The sequence below is a fragment of the Apium graveolens genome, chromosome 7 (genome assembly GCF_009905375.1).
Source record: "Apium graveolens cultivar Ventura chromosome 7, ASM990537v1, whole genome shotgun sequence".
Classification (NCBI taxonomy): Eukaryota; Viridiplantae; Streptophyta; class Magnoliopsida; order Apiales; family Apiaceae; genus Apium; species Apium graveolens.
The window spans coordinates 71,092,835-71,106,825 of NC_133653.1; the positions used below are offsets into that span (position 1 = coordinate 71,092,835).

The window sequence follows — 13,991 nt, forward strand, 5'->3', positions numbered from 1 at the left end:
ATAAGAATAGAAGTGTTATAAGTCATTTTGAGTCTAGCTTTTATTCAATTTATAAGCTTGTGATTGCTTGATGAATAGTGAGTCACGATTATTGATCTAGTTGCGATAGTATATTTGTAAGCAGTTGCACACACGCACGTTTCTGGCTTGTAAGATAATTTGTGGGGTTTGATTGATCTTTGTGCGAGTAACTGCATTTGTTGAGATGTTGCTCGTTGATTGGTTTAGTGATTCTATGGGGATCGTTGCATTCATATAGTTTGTATTCATGCATTTTTTGTTTCTTGTTCTTCGATTCTGTTTATGCTTGAGGAAAAGCATCGGTTCAAGTTTGGGGGTATGTTGACTGGCATTTATGATAATTTATAACGCTCCGTAAAGCTTTGGATTGATGTTTTTCACTCGAGTTGTTGGTATCTTAACGTGTTTTTGTAGTGTTTTTGCATTTCAGGCATTTATCAGGAATACATGTGAATTGGCATTGTTTGGATGCTAATATGGTGTTAGGATGGTGTCTAGAATAAAAGCTCGTGAAAAGACCAGCTCAAATCAGCAAGAAAAGAAGAAGTCAGCATTTTTTTTAGAGAGAAGGCGCGCCCCCGCTGTGATAGCGCGCGGCCGCGCCAGGAAGGCAGAATGTCGGCGCGCCCGCGCTGGTCAAGCGCGCGGCCGTGCCAAGTCGAGAAAAGAAAATCATGTTTCTTAGGGAATTTTGATCCAGAAGACTTCTACTCTGTATGGGCTGCTCTATAAACATAACTTATGCTCGTTTTTCATAACAAGAAGTACCAGAGCTTAAGGAAAAGGTGTAAGAAGAATGTAGAGCACAAATCAACCAAGGCGAAGAAGATCTAGTTTATTCTTGTGATTCTTTATTTTAAGTTGTAATCTTGAATGCTAGTTTTCTTATTCGTGAACCTATACTCTTGTTTCGTACTTGCTTTTATTAAGTATAAAGACTATGTTTATTATACCATACTTTCATCGGAACCCACGTTGATGATGAGTCCGATTATAGGCTAATCGTTATCGTGGGGTTCCAAGGGATTTATTTATGGATTTCTTTAGTTAATTTGTTTTGATACCTTAGTGTGTGGTGATTGTATGATAACCTAGTATTGGTTGTGCTTATACATCTTATGAGCGTCGCGAACTTATAAGATAGTGCGTTAATCTTTAATGAAGCGAAAGTGAATTTAAGGGTTTAGAACTTGCCATGCTAGCATAGGTTCATGTATGTGTTATGCATGACTCGTAGGTAATTTTAACCATCTTACTTTCCCTATGTAATCATGATAGATAACTTGCGCATTAAACAGTTATATTTTCAAATTATATAGACATATAGGGTCTCAATATAATTGGTGTCTATTCAGCTTCTATCTCTTTTGTGGATGTCAGGTAGTACGGTATTCGTACAACGAAAGTTGAAGTTTATCAGTTTCGTGTTATCTAATTAGTGTCATCACCATTGCATGCTAAGGTTGAGAACGAAAAAGGCTATTGAATGAAGTAGTAATGAAGTTAGAATCCCATATTTGTGTCATATATTATACAACTCTCTTTAATCACCTAGTTTATGTTCTTTAGTATAATTCTTAGTTAATCATAGTTATAAACAATCTCAATTTGTTATTCGTCCTAGTATTGGATAATAAATATACTAGTGTTGCATAGATACATTGATTGAAATTAACCTAAACCAGTCCTTGTGGGAATGAACTAGAATTTATTCTATATTACTTACGTGAATATTAGCGCGTGTTCTAGCCCTAACAATTGCCCTGAGGTAGTCTCTGAGTAGGATTCCGGTATTCATTAGCAGCCATCAGTTCAATCAATTCATAAGCTTCATCATAGCTTTTAGCCCACAAGGCTCCTCCTGATGTTGCATCAAGCATGGGTCTAGAAGTAGCAACCAATCCATTATAGAAACCGTTAATGATCATCCATTCAGGCATCTCATGGTGAGGACACTTTCTAAGCATCTCTTTGTAGCCATCCCAAACCTTACATAAAGATTCTCTAGATTGCTGAGCAAATTGAGTAAAAGCGTTTCTGATTGCAACAGTCTTCGCCATAGAAAAGAATTTAGTTAGGAACTTTTGAGCAAGATCCTCCCATTTAGTGGTAGACCTTGGTGGTAGAGAATGTAACCAGCACTTAGCTTTATTCCGCGGAGGAAAAAGCCTCAACTTAATAATATCTTCAAAAACTCCATTGAACTTGAAAGTGTCGCAGATCTCGATGAAATCTCTGATGTGCATGTTGGGGTCTTCTGTCGGAGAACCCCAAACTGAACTGAGTTCTGTATCATCTGAATCGTGCTCGACTTGATCTCAAAGGTGTTAGCCGAGATGGCTGGTCGGACAATGCTAGACTGAATATCATTAATCTTCAGCTGAGCATGATCCATCAAAGCCTTCGTATTCGCTTCTGGTTCTCCCATTGTAATAAGAGCTTCTTCTTCAACTTTTTCCTCAACAAGAACTTCTTCAAAAACTTCCTTAGCTACTATAACTTCTTCCTCAGCTTGATCCAGTGTTCTCTTAGGAGACCGAGAAAGCGTATGCATACACGCTCGCTAGAGTACATGAAGCGCGACAAGGAAACAAGTAAGTAACAATGTCTGAGTCAATAAACTTTAAAAACCACTGATGACAAACACTTAAACTAAAAATTAACACCGAGTCCCCGGCAGCGGTGCCAAAAACTTGTTAGGACGAAAACACGCGCTAATATTCACGCAAGTATACGCGATCGCAAGTAATATATAATTAAATCTAGTTCATTCCCACAGAGACTTTTTTAAGTTAATTTCAATCAATGTACTTATGCAACAATGGTATGGTTATTATTCAATGCTAAGATGAATTACAAATTGAGATTGTTTATAACTACAATTAACTAAGAGATTATATTAAAGAACATTAACTAAGAGATTAAAAAGGAATTGATTACTATATGACACAAACATAGGATTCTAACTTCATTACTACTTCATTCAATAGCCTTTTTCGTTCTCAACCTTAGCATGCAATGGTGATGACACTAATCAGATAACACGAAACTAGTAAATGTCAACTTTCGTTGTACGAATACCCTACTACCAGAAATCTACAAAAGAGATAGAAGCTGAATAGACACCAATTATATTGAGACCCTATATGTCTATAGAATTTGACAACATAACGATTTAATGCACAAGTTATCTATCATGATTACATAGGGCAAGTAAGATGGTTAAAATTAGCTATGAATCATGCATATCAAATACATGAACCTATGCTAGCATGGCAAGTTTTAAACCCCTAAATTCACTTTCACTTCAATAGAGATTAACACGCTATCTTATATGTTCGCGACGCTCATAAGATGAATAAGCACAACAAATACTAGGATATCATACAATCACCACACACTAAGGCATCGAAACAATTTAACTAAAGAAATCCATAAGTAAATCCGCTAGAACCCCACGATAACGATTAGCCCATAATCAGACTCATCATCAACGTGGGTTCCAATGAAAGTATGGTATAATAAACGTAGTCTTTATACTGAATAAATAATAAAACACGTACGTTACACAAGAGTATAGGTTCAACAAATAAGAAAACTAGCATCCAAGATTATAACTTAAATAAAGAATCACGAGAATAAACTAGATCATCTTCGCCTTGGTTAAATTGTGCTATACAGTCTTCTTACGCCTTCTCCTTAAGCTCTGGTACGTCTTGTTGTGAAAAATGATCATAAGTTATTAATATATATGCTGTAGAATCAACTAGGGCTTCAAACTCTAAGAATCCAAGTACAAACAGAATTCTGCCATCCTGACCTGGCGCGGCCGCGCGCTTCACTAGCGCGGCCGTGCTGTCTTTCTGTCAACCTAGCGCGGTCGCGCGCTAGCACAGCGCGGCCACGCCGACATTCTGGAATAACTTCTACTTTTTATTTTCTTGCTGGTTTGAGTTGTCCTTTTCACAAACAATCTTCTTGACACATTCCTAACACCATTTTAGCATCATAACAATGCTAAATCACCTGAATCTCTGTTATATGCCTGAAATACAAAAACACTACAAAAACACATCAAATACAAAAATAACTCGAGTATAAAACATCAAATCAAACCTTTATAGAGCATTCTAAGTGAACATAAATGCCACTTAACACTCTCTCAGAATTCTCAAGAGCTTTTTCTCATCACTACCTGAAATTTCAGATGCAATAATAACAGGTAAAGTAGATACATCACCTAAAAAAGCATACCTCAAGTGTTCGGGAAAAGGTTTAAGCTCGAGTGTAGGAGCTTCCTCAATAGATGGCTTAAGACGGCCCTCAGCATTTTTGAGTTTTGACATTCCAAGAGATTCAAAAGGCATATCCAGCCTTCGCTTCCAAGGAGAAGCATTCAAATACTCTAATTGCTCATCACCTTCATTATCTTCACTATCTGAATTCCCCATCAAGGCCTTCTCTAAGGCATCAGACCTTAGCATTTGATCAAGTTCTGAAGTAACCACAGAATCGACCAATTCCACTTTTAAATACTTCTCGTTATCATTAGGGAATTTCATGGCATTGAATATATTAAAAGTCACGTCCTGATCCAGTACTCGAATAGTGAGCTCACCTTTTTGCACATCAATCAAGGTTCGGCCAGTAGCCAAGAATGGTCTTACCAAGATTATGGGAATCTTTTTATCCTCCTCGAAATCAAGAATTACAAAGTCAATAGGAAAGATGAGTTTATCCACCTTAACCAAGACATTCTCCACAATACCTCGTGGATATGTAATAGAATGATCAACCAACTGCAAGGACATATATATAGGCTTTGGATCATATAAATCCAACTTCTTGAAGACAGACAAAGGCATCATATTGATGCTAGCTCCCAAATCACATAAACACTTATCGAACGACAAGTTTCCGATGGTGCAAGGAATAGTGAAGCTTCCAGGATCTTTAAGTTTTGGAGGCAACTTTTGTTGTAGCACAACACTGCATTCCTCCGTGAGAGAAATGGTCTCTAAGTAATCAAGCTTCACTTTCCTTGAGAGAATACCTTTCATAAATTTTGCATAGCTAGGCATCTGTTCAAGAGCTTCAGCGAAAGATATGTTGATATAAAGTTTCTTGAACACCTCTAAAAACTTAGCAAACTGCTTATCCAACTTTTGCTTCTGCAGCCTCTTAGGGAAAGGAGGTGGAGGATATACCTGTTTCTCCCTTGTATTACCCTCGGGAGGAGTGTGTTACACAGTTTTCTTCCTTGTTTCCACTTCTGCTTCCTTCGGTTGAGAGTAATCCATCAAAGCCTTTGGATTCGCTGCTGGTTCTCCCATTGCAATAACAACTTCTTCTTCAACTTTCTCCTCAACAAAAACTTCTTCAACTACTTCCTCCGCTTTATCCAGTGTTCTCTTATGAGATCGAGAACGCGTTAGCATACACACTCTCCAGAGTACCTGAAACATAAACAAGCAACAAGTAAGTAAAATATCTGAGTCAGTGAACTGTAACGATCACTGATGTCAAGCACATTAACTTAAAATTAACACCGAGTCCCTGGCAGCGGTACCAAAATTTGTTAGGACAAAAATACGCGCTAAAATTACACGCACGTATACGTGTTCGCAGGTAATATAGAATTCTTTCTAGTTCGTTCCCACAGAGACTGGTTTAGGTTAAGTTTAATTTATGCACTTATGCAACAATGATATGGCTATCGTTCAATGCTAAGACAAATAACAATTTGGGTTTGTTTAACTAAGAGATTATACTAACTAACTTTAACTAAGAGAATTGAGGTTGAATTACTTATATGAGACAAACATGGGATTCTAACTTCACTACTACTTCATTCAAAGTCATTGTTCTTCACTTTAGCATGCAATGGTGATGACAACTAATCAGATGGCACAAAACTAGTAAACGCCAACTTTCGTTGTACGAATACCCTACTACCAGACATCCACAAAAGAGATAGAAGCTGAATAAACACCAATTATATTGAGACCCTATATGTCTATAGAATTTGACAACATAAAGGTTTAATGCGCAAGTTATCTATCGTGACTACATAGGGCAAGTAAGATGGTTAAAATTACCTACGAATCATGCATAACAAATATATGAACCTATGCTAGAATGGCAAGTTCTAAGCCTCTAAATTCACTGTCGCTTCAATAGAGATTAACACGCTATCTTATAAGTTCGCGACGCTCATAAGATGAATAAGCACAACCAATACTAGGATATCATACAATCACCACACACTAAGATATCGAAACAAATTAACTATAGAAATCCATAAGTAAATCTGTTTGAACCACACGATAATGATTAGTTCATAACCGAACTCATCATTACCGTGGGTTATGATGAAAGCATGGTTTAATAAACTAAGTCTTTATAAAATGAAAAAATATATCAAGTACGTTAACAAGAGTAATAGGTTTAACAAACAAGAAAACAAGCATCCAATATTACAACTTAGTAAAGAATCACAAATAAAAACAAGCTTTTCTCCTCTTTCATTGTATTTGTGCTCCTAGGTCTTCTCGTTATCTTCTCCTTAGTCTCCATTATGAAAAACGTCTTAAAAGAGTCTTTATATAGCAGTCCAACTCGAGTAGAAATCCAGAAAATCAGTCTCAGAAAAGAATCGGGATTCTCATAATTCGACCTGGTGCGGCCGCCCTGACATTCTGTAAACCGAGCGCGGCCGCTCTGGACTTGGGTGCGGCCGCCCTGTGCTTCTACCAAAACTTGATTTTCCTGCTTTCTTTTAATGGTTTCTTCGCGCATTTGACCGAGGCTCCATGCTATCACTCTTCTAGATTAAAAATAATGTAAAACCCTTTCCTTCTTCCGATTATGCCCTGAAATGCAAAACACTACAAAACACATCAAATACAAAAATAACTTGAGTACAAAACACCAATTCGAGCCTTTACGAAGCATTCTAAGTGGACATAAATGCCATTTTAACAATTATGTCTGGAAGTAGGGCTGAGTATTCGTTTATTCGGTAACCGAACTGAAATATAATTCGGTTACCGGATACCGAATAAGGGTAAAAATCAGAACTGAATAGTGAACCAAAATAATTTCGGTTATTTACAGAACCGAAATAATTATTTCGGTTAAAACCGAAAATCGAATTAAAAAACCGAATTAGGAAAAAAATTAAAATTTTAATAATAAAATATTTAATAAATTACAATAAAGACTAATGATGGTACAACAATTAAACTTATACTCTTAGCTGCATTTTCCTGCACCTGAATATTATGGTGTGGTGTTCAATTACAATAAAGATAAGTCTAGCTAGTTAGTTTAGTTTTTTATTTTAGAAACTAAATTGAAGATCATGAAAACTAAATACAATAAAATCTAAATTAGGCAAATAGCAATTAAATATAACAAATAAAAAGAGAGGAAAAGTGAAGTTGAGAACGGGGAATTAATAATTCAAGTGTAAAAAAGGAACGGAGCTAGGTAAAAATAAGTAATATATAAATAAATGTATTTACGTATATATTAATATATATATTATTTATAATATTTCGGTAATTTCGGTAATTCGGGTATTTCGGTAACAAAACCGAAAAAACCGAAATATCGAATAACATAAAAAATCATAACCGAATTAAAAACCGAATTATTTCGGTTCGGTAGCCGAACCGAATATTTTCGGTTATTTCGGTTCGGTATTCGGTTAACCGAACTGAATGCTCACCCCTATCTGGAAGTAAGTATGAAATCATGAAAATTCACATCCTGAAGAAAGCTGATTACTCTACATGGAGAGTAAATATGTTAATGTTCCTTGAGCTATTGATGATACATATGTTGATATCATCAAAACAGGACCTCTATACCCTATTGAAACTGTGGTTATGACTGCAGATGCTCTTGAACACTATGTCATAAAGGAAAGATCAAAGTGGTCAGATTCTGAAAAAGTTACAATGCTTAAAGATGCTAAAGTCAGGAATATTCTGCACAACAGTTTGGAAAATGTGATGTCAAACAGAGTGATTGCCTGCAAGACTGCAAAGGAGATATGAGATGCCTTGGAGACACAGTTCCAAGGTACAATGGCAATAAAGAAGAACAGAAGAGTTGTTCTTATGAAAGAATATGAGCAATTTGATGTCAAGGCTGATGAGTCAATTACTGATATATATATATATATATATATGATAGATTTCTAACACTGTTGAATGATATATCATTAGTTGGAAAAGAATATGAGAGAGAAGACTCAAATACCAAGTTTCTGATAGCTCTTCCATAAGATTGGGATACTCAGACCTCAATAATTAGGCATCAATATGATCTTGATTCTCTGACTCTAGATAAAGTGTATGGGATGCTGAAAACTCATGACTTGGAGATCCAGCAAAGGAAGAATAGAAAAGGTCAGAAGATAAAGACTGTGGCTCTTAATGCTGAGACTTAAGACGTTTGGGAAGTTAGCATATGAGCTAGCCCTAACCCCGAACATGTAGCAGGTCGTAACGTGTTTCACGTATCAATGTTAAGGAAGTGTAATTCAGATGCCAGATAAATAGGGGCATATGAGCGCATAGATATGCAACCCGACGTAACCTATATGGAGCAACCAGGAAGGGTTATAGAGTGAAAAGGAACGAGTGCTTAGGAGAAGGGTTATCAAACTAGTAAGAGTTTGATGGTAGAACCACAATGTGGGAAAATTGACTTGAGAGTTAGAAAGTGCAATACTAAGAAAGTATCCCTATTTATTTCTATCCGATTCCGGGACGGAATCCTTTTAAGGAGGAGAGACTGTAATAACCCTAATTTTTGGAAATTTTTGAAACCCTTATGAATAGTGTTTTTGCTGAACGAGAAAACTTTTCATGCCACGCTATGTAGGGGTTCTGTTATTGATCTTATGGGATATTATTATTACTTTATATGGGATATAAGTGTATGTAAAGATCGTCAGAATCCAAATCCGAACACTTTGATTTTTCCCGGAAATACACTAGATACGGAAAGATTTGAGAAAAAGGTAACAGGATAAAAAGGATTTAAATAAAAGGATTATAGGAGAGGATCATAAAAGGAATATAATATATTGAGAAAGGTTAAGGGAACCTAAGTAATAAGATCCCGGGTATGATCCCTCAAACGATAAACGAAAACGAAAGTTAAGCGAACCGTATAACAGATCAGCGGTCATTAGGCAAACGATTAGGAAGTTAATCAAAGGGATTAGTGGGAATGATGTCATCCAACCAATAGAAAGAGGACAAGGAAGGGAGGATGACATCATGAGGATGACATAGGCATGACAAGAAAGGAAGGAGATGTGGTGACTTTTTAACCACACAAAACCAAGGGCAACTAGGTAATTCACTAAAGCAAACAACAAAAATCAACCAACCAAAAGCAAATCAAGCCAAAACACAAAAATCTCTCTTCTTCTTCTTCATGCTCTCGGGTTTTTTCTTAAGAAATGGGAAGTCCAAGCTCCTCCACTTACTATTTAGCAAGGTAATTATCTAAGCTTCCCCATGGATAGTTACATACTTCCTATAAGTTTAAGCTTCTAATTCCAAGCCAATCTTTTTCTATAAATCATGAAAGAAGATGGTGAATAGTGTTTTCAAGAACTAAAATTTGTGTTCTTGAAGTTTTGTTTAGATTAAGCTTGGATAAGGGCTTTAAAGGTGATTCCAAGCCATTCTCTTGATTCTCCACTCTCCAAGGAAGGTATAAACTACAAACCCTAGCTTTAGTTTTGAGTAATTAGGATTGAATGTGTTTGATATAGCATATGTGAAGCATGATGCTTGATTGGTTGAGGTTTGGTTGAGTTTGTAGAGATTAGTTGGTTTTATTGCATTGTTGGAGTTGTAAATCTTGGTAATTAGTTAAAGAACCTAAGTAAAGCCTTTAGTTCATGTGAGGAATAACTATAAATGGTTAATGTGGATTTGTTGGGGCTGTTATGATGTGGTTTGGAGGGATATTGGTTGTATGATTGATTTGGGGTTGATTTGTGGTTGGTATTGAATGGTTTAAAATTGGGAAAACGCGTAAACATAGCCGTCGTAACGTCCGATTTTCTTTAGACTGTTTTTGTGCATAACATTAGGACGCGAGAACCCCCAGCTAGTTTATGACCACTGCCATGTTTAGATAGCTCATGTTACGAGCTTCGTTTTGATATGTAGTTCGTTCGATTCCGATGCACGGTTTAGGAGAAACGACCGTTTCAAGTAACGGCGTTTCGCGAACGAAACTTTTCCCCTCACCTTACTTTGAAACATAGATTAAAGACCAAAAAGGGTTAATTAATGTATGAAACATTTATGGTAAGTGTGTTAGGCAGTTGGTAAGACACTCGCGAAGGAATCGCTTTAAAACTCGTAAAGGTTAAATTATTAAAAATGGTGGAGCCGAGGGTACCCGAGTGGCTTAAGCGAATCAGTGAGCGCAAAACAAGCGTTAGAGTCTAAGTTAGTTAAAGTATAGATTTACAAGTGACTTTGGTTTAATTCCAACTTACTTGTTGTTTATAGGTTACCAGACTCGTCCCGAGCCATTCGTAACCCCAGTCGCTCAGGCAAGTTTTCTACCCGTTATACTGTTGTTGTGATGTAAATATATGTATATGCATTATCTTGTGATATTGCATGATTGTTATTAGCAAATTTTGCGATATATTGGAGCATGCTAATATGGTATATATGCATGTCTGTTTCGTAATCTGGTTATCTATCTGTTGATTTCAATGCTTATAGTTGCATAATACCTATGCTAGAAATAAGCAAGTAGTTGCGTATACCCTTAGTATAGGGGATAAAAGGTGAACATATTTCTAAACCGGGAGTTGATGTTCCCGAGTATATTATATATATATATATATTTATTTATATATATATATATGGATATAGTTTTTAAAACTATTAATCAAATAAGGTTTATTCGATAACTTTAACTTTATTTTATTATTGAATATTATTTCGAATATTATTCGAAGGCGTATGACTCCTTTACATTATTTATTGAATATTATTTGAATATTTATTTGAGGATGTATGACTCCTTTATTTTATTTAATGAATATTATTTATAATATTCATTCGAGGTATTATGACTCAGCTTATTTTATTTATTGAATATTATTTGAATATTCATTTGAGGATCTATGACTCCGATTATTTGCTGAGATATATTCTTTATTTTATTAAAGAATAAGGTGTCGATAATCAAACTTATTTTTGATTATTCAAATAAAGATATTACTTTCGTATAAGTATATCTTTGATTATTTGCTATTCATTTCAAGTATAAGTTTTAATACTTCTACTTCAATTATTTTATAAAGATTATTTTTTTATGGGAATATTATTTAAATAATAATATTCAGACATTTTCTAAATATTCTGGGGACTGATTTACTTCATTAAATCAGTTTTACTCCAAACACTCTTTAAAGTGTTTTCGAGTCTTTAAAATGATTTTCAAAAGTTAGAGCGGATCCCAAAACTATTTTTATATTTAAGATCTTCCTTTTAAAAAGGGGATTTAAATACTCGCTCAAAACCTGGGGGATCCGGCTCGGTGGTGTGTTTTATATTCGCAACAAGGTTGCTGTCTTGGTAAAAGAGTTTTTGATTACTTACCCAATATTCGGGAAGTAAAATTCTTGGAACAAGTTAATCCATTAACAGGCATCGCCTGGGAAATATCGGTGAGTTTTCCTTTCCAACTAGGTACGACTTCTTGGTGGAGCCGTATCAACAAGTTTCTACTTGGGGAAAGGGGGAAACGAGCTTTACGTTTCAGAGTCATGGATTTCATCTGAACTAGGAGTGGCGTAAGTGGTCGAGTAGCGCCGGCCCAGCCTTATTATATTGGCCCAAATGGCCTGGAAGTTCCGCTAAGGCGGTCCATTCCTTAGGAGTTCAGTGTTCGGTTGACAAGTAAATCCGACAGGTTCTCCTCTACATGTAGAAAATGGTGGGGTTGTACTACTACGACTGATCATCGTAAGTGGTCTTCCTGGCGCAGCAAACTCCCGTAATGAGTTCATCATCCAATTGGATAATTTCTGCAACACTACCCAGAGCACTTCGATAGAAAGGCTACGGTTGGGCGATTGTTGAGTGTTGGCAGGGTCAAGTTTTCAAAATGATGTTTACATCAAATGAAGTATCTCATAACTTCATTTTATTTTGATGATATTTTAAAGGTTGAATCTATTCAAGTATTATCTTGTAGTCTCATCTATGTGATGAACTTTTGAACTAATTATAACTTGAACGGTGGTAGTTCAAGTAGTATTTGGAAAAGATATAAGTATATTGGAGTATCTTGTAACTTCATCTTTTAAACTTATATCTAGTAAATGATTATCTTATGCATGATAAAGATTTTCAGAATAATGTTGAGACAAGGTTAGATATATGAGATCACCTTGCAACGATATTTTTATACAGTTATACACTGGAACTCTGTGTGTATTATGCATGGAAGAGGACTTCCAATATTTTGAAAAGTATATATGTATATATACTGAATATTTTGCGACTTCATCGCATTAAGATATCAACTTGGTTCATTTCTTTTGCCCAAGACTTTCATGAGTACTATGAGAAGACTCATATATTGTTAATCATTATACATATTATTTTGGTGGGCTTGCTGCTCACCCTTGCTTTATTTCTTCATCACACAACAACAGTTAGGAAAGATGGCCAGACTCCAGCAGACCCAGCGCAAGCGCGTGGGAAGCGTCCTGCGTCTTCCCGTTGATGTTGTAGCTGCTATAGCTGCAGAGGTAGATCTATTGTAGATCAGACCATCTACTTTTGAGAATCAATTATGTATAATTATAACTTGTGGCAGATAATGGCAATTAACTGTAAATTTATCAAGTAATCATTTTGGGTTGTAATAACTTTTAAATTGTGGATTCAAAGACTTGTACTTATTTAAATTTCATCTCTGAGACTATAACGGGTTGTGGTGTGTGTTAGTGTGGGGTCACAGCATAAGGTTATTTATTAATTAAGTGAAGTGATATTGTGGAAAGAAAGACCGTGACGACCCGGATCCCCGACCCCGGATCTGGGGGTGTTACACAAAAGGAAAGGGCCTTCATTACATAAAAAAATGAATGGGCAGCAGATGGTCTGGATGAGGATGAGGATGTCAGCTATGTCAATCTAGCCCTAATGGCCAAGTCTGATGAAACAGAAACAAGTTCTTCAAGTAATCAGGGAAACATAAAGAATCTATGGTACTTGGATAGTGGTTGTTCAAGACACATAACTGGTGATTCTACCCTGCTCACAGAGTTTAAGGAGAGAGTTGGCCCAAGTATTACTTTTAGAGATGACATCAAGGGTTATACTATGGGATATGGCTTGATTTCAAAAGACAATGTCATCATTGAAGAGGTTGCCTTAGTGGATGGTCTCAAGCACAATCTGTTGAGTATCAGCCAGCTTTGTGATAAAGGCAATTCAGTAACCTTCTACTCAGAAGCCTGTGTTATGACTAACAAGAGAAGCAATAAAGTGGTTTTCACTGGTGTGAGAAAAGGAAATGTGTACCTAGCTGACTTCAGCTCATCAAATGCAGAATCTGTTACTTGTCTTCTCAGCAAAGCAAGTCAGGATGAAAGTTGGTTATGGAACAAGAAGCTATCCCATCTAAACTTCAAGACTATGAATGAACTAGTAAAGAAATAACTGGTTAGAGGCATTCCTCAAGTGGAGTTTTCTAAGGATGGACTGTGTGAAGCTTTCCAGAAGGGAAAACAAATTAAAGCATCATTCAGAAAGAAGCTTGATTCAACAATTGAAGAACCTTTGCAACTGCTACACATGGATCTGTTTGGACCAGTCAATGTGTTGTCCATTTCAAGGAAAAGATTTTGCCTAGTAATTGTAAATGATTTCTCAAAGTTCTCTTGGACATATTTCCTAAAG

General features: G+C 36.1%; 1 non-coding gene across 1 annotated transcript; it reads left to right on the top strand.

Annotated features, from left to right (window-relative positions):
- Nucleotides 1-1,959: 1,959 nt before the first annotated feature.
- Nucleotides 1,960-2,066, top strand: LOC141675865 (small nucleolar RNA R71). Its single transcript, XR_012556494.1, has one exon. It is a non-coding gene; the product is annotated as a small nucleolar RNA R71 (small nucleolar RNA).
- Nucleotides 2,067-13,991: the final 11,925 nt, after the last annotated feature.